The sequence below is a fragment of the Lolium rigidum genome, chromosome 6 (genome assembly GCF_022539505.1).
Source record: "Lolium rigidum isolate FL_2022 chromosome 6, APGP_CSIRO_Lrig_0.1, whole genome shotgun sequence".
NCBI classification, from domain to species: Eukaryota; Viridiplantae; Streptophyta; class Magnoliopsida; order Poales; family Poaceae; genus Lolium; species Lolium rigidum.
Window position 1 is genome coordinate 266,549,360 of NC_061513.1, and position 6,045 is coordinate 266,555,404.

At 45.6% G+C, this 6,045-nt stretch overlaps 1 pseudogene; it reads right to left on the minus strand.

Annotated features, from left to right (window-relative positions):
• Positions 1–2,497: 2,497 nt before the first annotated feature.
• LOC124661915 lies at positions 2,498–5,829 on the minus strand (annotated as a pseudogene).
• Between the last annotated feature and the right edge of the window lie 216 nt (positions 5,830–6,045).

Consider the following 6,045-nt stretch of genomic DNA (forward strand, 5'->3'; position numbering starts at 1 on the left):
AACTGCCGCATCTCCTCTAAAATTGTCCTAGCTCCAGGACGCGGCGGGCGCGGCATCGTATGCAAACTAATATTGAATTTGAATAAATTACTTATGAATATATATATCTTAGTAACAAATACTACTACTTTTGTCTAGCACATACATTTTTATCTAACATATATTTCTAACATATAGATTTGTAACAAATATTTTCTAACTACATTTTTATCTAACAAATATTTTCTAACTACATTTTTATCTAACAAATATATTTCTAACATATAAATTTGTAACAAATATTTTCTAACTACATTTTTATGTAACAAATATTTTCTAACTACATTTTTATCTAACAAATATATTTCTAACATATAAATTTGTAACAAATATTTTCTAACTACACTTTTATCTAACTAATATTTTCTAACAAATATTTCTAACATATAAATTTCACTAATATTTTCTAACATATAAATTTCACTAATATTTTCTAACATATAATTTTTCTAACTCTAAATTAATATTTCTAACAAATTTTTCTAACTAATATTTTCTAACCAATTTAACTACTAAATTTACTAACTAAATGAAACAAAAAAAAGAAAAAAAAACAAGCCGGGGCTCACCTTAGGCGCCGGTCGGAGATGGGGGCGGCGGGCGGGGGCGGCGGCGCGCGGCACGGAGGAGGCGGCGCGCGCGGCGGAGGAGGCCTGGGGCGGCGGAGGGGAGGGCGCGCGGGCAGAGGAGGAGGCGGGAGGCCAGCGGCAGAGCGGCCAGAGCGGCGCGCGCGCGCGGGAGGAGGATGGCGCCGGCGGTGCGAAAATTTGGCAGCCTGCAGGCGTCTCAGTTCTCCTAGCGCGAATGAGGAAGGAGGAAGTGCTCGCGCGCAGTTATAGGGCCTTTTGCACCGGTTGGTGGCTCGAACCGGTGCAAAAGACCCTTTTGCACCGGTTCGAGCCACCAACCGGTGCAAAAGACCCCTTTTTTCACTGCCTTTTGTATTTTCCCGCCATTTTTTTTCGTGTTTCGCGCGGGATAGGTTCCCGCCACGACGCGCGCGTGGTAGGTTCCTGTCAAACGACGCCGCGTGGAATATTTTCCCGCCACGACGCGAGGGATATTTTCCCGCCACGCGATGACGCCGCGCGTGATTTTCCCGCCACGACGCAAGCGGCGCGCGGTATATTTTCCCACCACGACGCAATCGGCACGTGGGATATTTTCCCGCCACAGCGCCGCGCGGGATATTTTCCCTCTATAAATAGTACGTCGCCGTCTCTCCCACTTCGCTCATCACCAAACCCTAGCCCATTGCACAATGCCCCCAAAGCCGCACCCGCTGCCGGTGGAGGTGGACCCGCAGCTCGCGGAGATAGAGGAGTGGGAGGAGCTGCAGCGGCAGGAGGCGGCAGCAAGGAGGGCAGCAGAGGATGAGGTGGACCCGCAGCTTGCAGAGATAGAGAAGTGGGAGGAGGCGGCGCTAGCGGCTACCATAGAAGCATTTGAGAGGCAGAGTCTCTAGGAGCTGCATAAGCGGCCGCGTGTGGCGGATCTGGATAGTGAGGAGATGTATAAGCGTCGCCGTGAGGAGGAGCTGCGGCAGGAGGCGGCAGCCAGGAGGGCAGCAACGGATGCGCGGAAGAACTAGTAGAAGTTGTTATTATTTTAGTTTAAATTTAGTTAATGTTAAATTTCAATAAAGTCGTTGTCGTTGTTTTTGTTTAAGTTTAGTTAACGTATCTTGTTAAATTTCAATAAAGTCGTTGTCTTTAGTTTATATACCCCTTGTACCCCGGTTCCTAGCTTGAACCGGTGCTAAAGATGGTGGATTAGATTATACACCCCTTTTATCCCGGTTCCTGGCTTGAACCGGTGCTAAAGATGGTGGATTGATTATATACCTCTTTTATCCCGGTTCCTGGCTTGAACCGGTGCTAAAGATGGTGGATTTGATTATATACCCCTTTTATCCCGGTTCCTGGCTTGAACCGGTGCTAAAGATGGTGGATTAGTTTATATATCCCTTTTATACCGGTTCCTGGCTGGAACCGGTGCTAAAGATGGGGGGCTAAATCTGGGGGAGGCTTATCTGGTGTTTGCCTTATCTGGGGTGGCCTCATATGGGGGGGGGGGATTATCTGGAGGCACATTGCTATATATAGCCCCCTCCGGGGAGAGTAGAGAGAGCAGCCTGAGAGGCAACGACCAAGAAGGAAAGAGCCTCTCCGGCGAAGCTTCTCGAAGATGTCTTAGATGGCTGGCCGTCTGAGACATCTTCGGAAGCTTTGCCCGAGTAAATCTTCCCGCAAGTCCCGCTCGGAAGCTGCTAGTATATATACACCCAACAACCAGTACCTTAGGGTAATTAAAGAGGGCTTCCGGGAGCTTCTCGAAGGAAAGAGCATTTAGTTCAAACGACCAATGTTACTGATACATATGACAACAAACGCTTCACAATATGAGCTCATCAAGGTACAGGATAATAATTAATACATTATGATCGCTTCGACCGTAACCATGGAGTATCTTCAGCATTTAACGCGATGGTTGGATCAATGTTCACTCTGAAGGGCGGAATTTCAGCAAACTTATTATAATCTTCTGACATGTCTGTCTTGTCCTCGACTCCCACGATGGTTCTTTTCCCTGAAAGAACTATGTGACGCTTTGGCTCATCGGATGAGCTCGTTTCCTTATGTTTTCTTTTCTTCGGTCTGGAGGACATGTCCTTCACATAGAAAACCTGAGCCACATCATTGGCTAGGACGAATGGTTCGTCTCTCGTAACCAAGATTGTTGAGATCCACCGTTGTTATTCCGTACAGCTGGTCTACCTTTACCCCTTTTCCATCAAGCTTGAACCATTTGCACCGAAACAAAGGGATCTTAAAAGAAGGTCCATAGTCAAGTTCCCATATCTCCTCTATGTAACCATAATATGTGTCCTTTTCCCCACTGTTAGTGTTTGTTGAATCAATGCGGACACCACTATTTTGGTTGGTGCTCTTTTTATCTTGGGCGAACGTGTAGAAGGTATTTCCATTTATCTCGTACCCCTGGAAAGTCAGTATGGTCGAAGATGGTGACCCGGCCAACAAGTACAATTGATCTCCAATAGCTTTGTTATTCATGAGATGTGTTCGGAGCCAACCGCCGAATGTCTGCATATGTTTATGTGTAATCCAGTCTTCAGACTGCCCCGGATATTCGGAGCGTACAATATTCTTGTGATCAGTGATATACGGGGCCACCAAGGTGGAACTTTGTAGAACCGTGTAGTGTGCTTGAGTGAAAGAAATGCCGTCCCTACATATCATTGATTTCCTTCCTAGCGTGCCTTTTCCACTTAGTCGCCCCTCATGTCGCGATTCAGGAACACCAATCGACTTAAGGTCAGGAATAAAGTCAACACAGAACTCGATGACCTCCTCTGTTCCATAGCCCTTGGAGATGCTTCCTTCTGGCCAAGCACGGTTATGAACATTATTCTTTAAGACCCCCATGAACCTCTCGAAGGGGAACATATTGTGTAGAAAGACAGGACCGAGGATGGAAATCTCTTCGACAAGGTGAACCAGGAGATGTGTCATAATATTGAAGAAAGATGGTGGAAACACCAACTCAAAGCTAACAAGACATTGCACCACATCCTTCGTAACCTTGGAAGACTAGCTGGATCGATTACCTTCTCGAGATATTGCATTAAGGAATGCACATAGCTTCACAATGGGTATTCGAACATTTTCCGACAGAAGCCCCTCGGTGCAACCGGAAGCAATACGCGTCATAATAATGTGGCGCTCATGCGACTTCGGGTTTTGGAATTTTTTCTCCGCCATATTTATAATTCCCTTTATATTTGATGAGAATCCAGACGGCACCTTGATACTATAAAGGACTTCAAAAAAGATTTCCTTCTCTGCTTTGGTAAGAGCGTAGCTGCCAGGACTTAAGCGACTCCCTGTATCCGTCTTGTAATCCTGTTCTTGCTTGTTCTTTGGGACTTTCATACGATACTGGTCCTCCCTTGCTTCTGGTGTATCTTTTGTCTGCCCATACACGCCTAAGAAGCCTAGCAGGTTCACGCAAAGATTCTTCGTCACATGCATCACGTCGATTGAAGAGCGGACCTCTAGGACTTTCCAATAGGGTAGATCCCAAAATATAGATTTTTTCTTCCACATGGGTGCGTGTCCGGTAACGACGTCTTTGGGAACAGATTTTTTCTTCGAATCAGTTTTATTGGGAACAGATTGGCCGCCAGGACCCTTTCCAAATATTACTTTTATGTCTTTGACCATATCAAGTAAAGCATCACCGGTACGAAGTTCAGGCTTCTCCCGGTGATCTTCCTCACCTCTGAAATGATTGCCTTTCTTTCTGACGGGGTGCCTCTTTGGAAGAAATCGACGATGCCCCAGGTACACAACCTTCTTACATTTCTTCAAATAAGCACCTTCGGTATCATCTAAGCAGTGCGTGCATGCATTGTATCCCTTGTTTGTCTGTCCTGAAAGGTTACTAAGAGCAGGCCAATCATTGATGGTCACGAAAAGCAACGCTCGTAGGTTGAATGACTCCTGTTTGTACTCATCCCATGCATGTACACCTGGTTTGCTCCACAACTATAAGAGTTCTTCAAATAATGGCCGTAGGTAAACATCAATGTCGTTGCCGGGTTGCTTTGGGCCTTGGATGAGCACTGGCATCATAATGAACTTCCGCTTCATGCACAACCAAGGCGGAAGGTTATAGATACATAGAGTTACAGGCCAGGTGCTATGACTGCAGCTCTTCTCCCCAAAAGGATTCATTCCATCTGTACTTAGACCAAACCTTAACTTCCTCGCGTCATCTGCAAAGTCCGGGAACTCTCTATCGATTTTCCTCCACTGCGACCCATCAGCGGGGTGTCTCAGCATCTCGTCTTTCTTACGGTCTTCTTTGTGCCATCGCAACAACCTGGCATGCTCTTTATTTCTGAATGGACGTTTCAACCGTGGTATTATAGGAGCATACCACATAAACTTGGCAGGAACCCTCTTCCTAGGGGGCTCACCCTCAACATCACCAGGGTCATCTCGCCTGATCTTATACCGTAGTGCAGTGCATACCGGGCATTTTTCTAAATTTTCGTACTCAGCGCGGTAGAGGATGCGATCATTAATGCATGCATGTATCTTCAGCACCTCTAATCCTAGAGGGCGAGAGAACCTTCTTTGCTTCGTACGTACTCGTCGAGCAATTCGTTATCATTTGGAAACCTCCTCTTCATTATTTTCAGTAACTTCTCAAATGGCTTGTCACATATACCAGCCTCTGCCTTCCATTGCAGCAACTCCAGTGTGGCACCGAGCTTTGTGTTCCCATCTTCGCAATTTGGGTATAACTTATCTTTGTGATCATCTAACATGCCCTTTAACTTTCGCTTCTCGTTTTCAGTTTCTGCATCTCTGTGTGCATCAGCGATGGCCCGGCGAAGATCATCATCAACGGGCTCATCTGATGCCTCTTCATCTTGATCACCTCCACTGCCTCCTCATCTTCATCATGCCCTGTTGCAGTATCACCGTAGTTAGGGTACATATCATCATCCTCTTCTTCTTCGTCGTCGTCTTCCATCATAACCCCTCTTTCTCCATGCTTGGTCCAACAATTAGACCTGGGCATGAAACCTTTCCAAAGCAGGTGCGAGTGAATTTCTTGCCATTCAGGGTATTGCTTTAAGTTCCGGCAATCAACACATGGACAACATATATAACCATCCTTCTGTGGGTTTTCCTCAGCCACACGGATAAATTCTTTCAGGCCCGAAGTGAACTCGGGTAGACGTCGGTCAACGTACATCCATTGCCGCCGGTTCATCTACATCAAATAATTAAGTTTATCAAAAAACCATTACAAAACATCATAATATATATATATATATATATATATATTGGATATTAGCACCGTACAAATGAAAGGATAAAGTTGTTTAACCTTGATTGAGGAGGGAAAGAAAGAGGAGAAAGCTTAAGTGTCGCTCCGGCACCTCATCTCATTTTTGTTTTGTGTAAAATC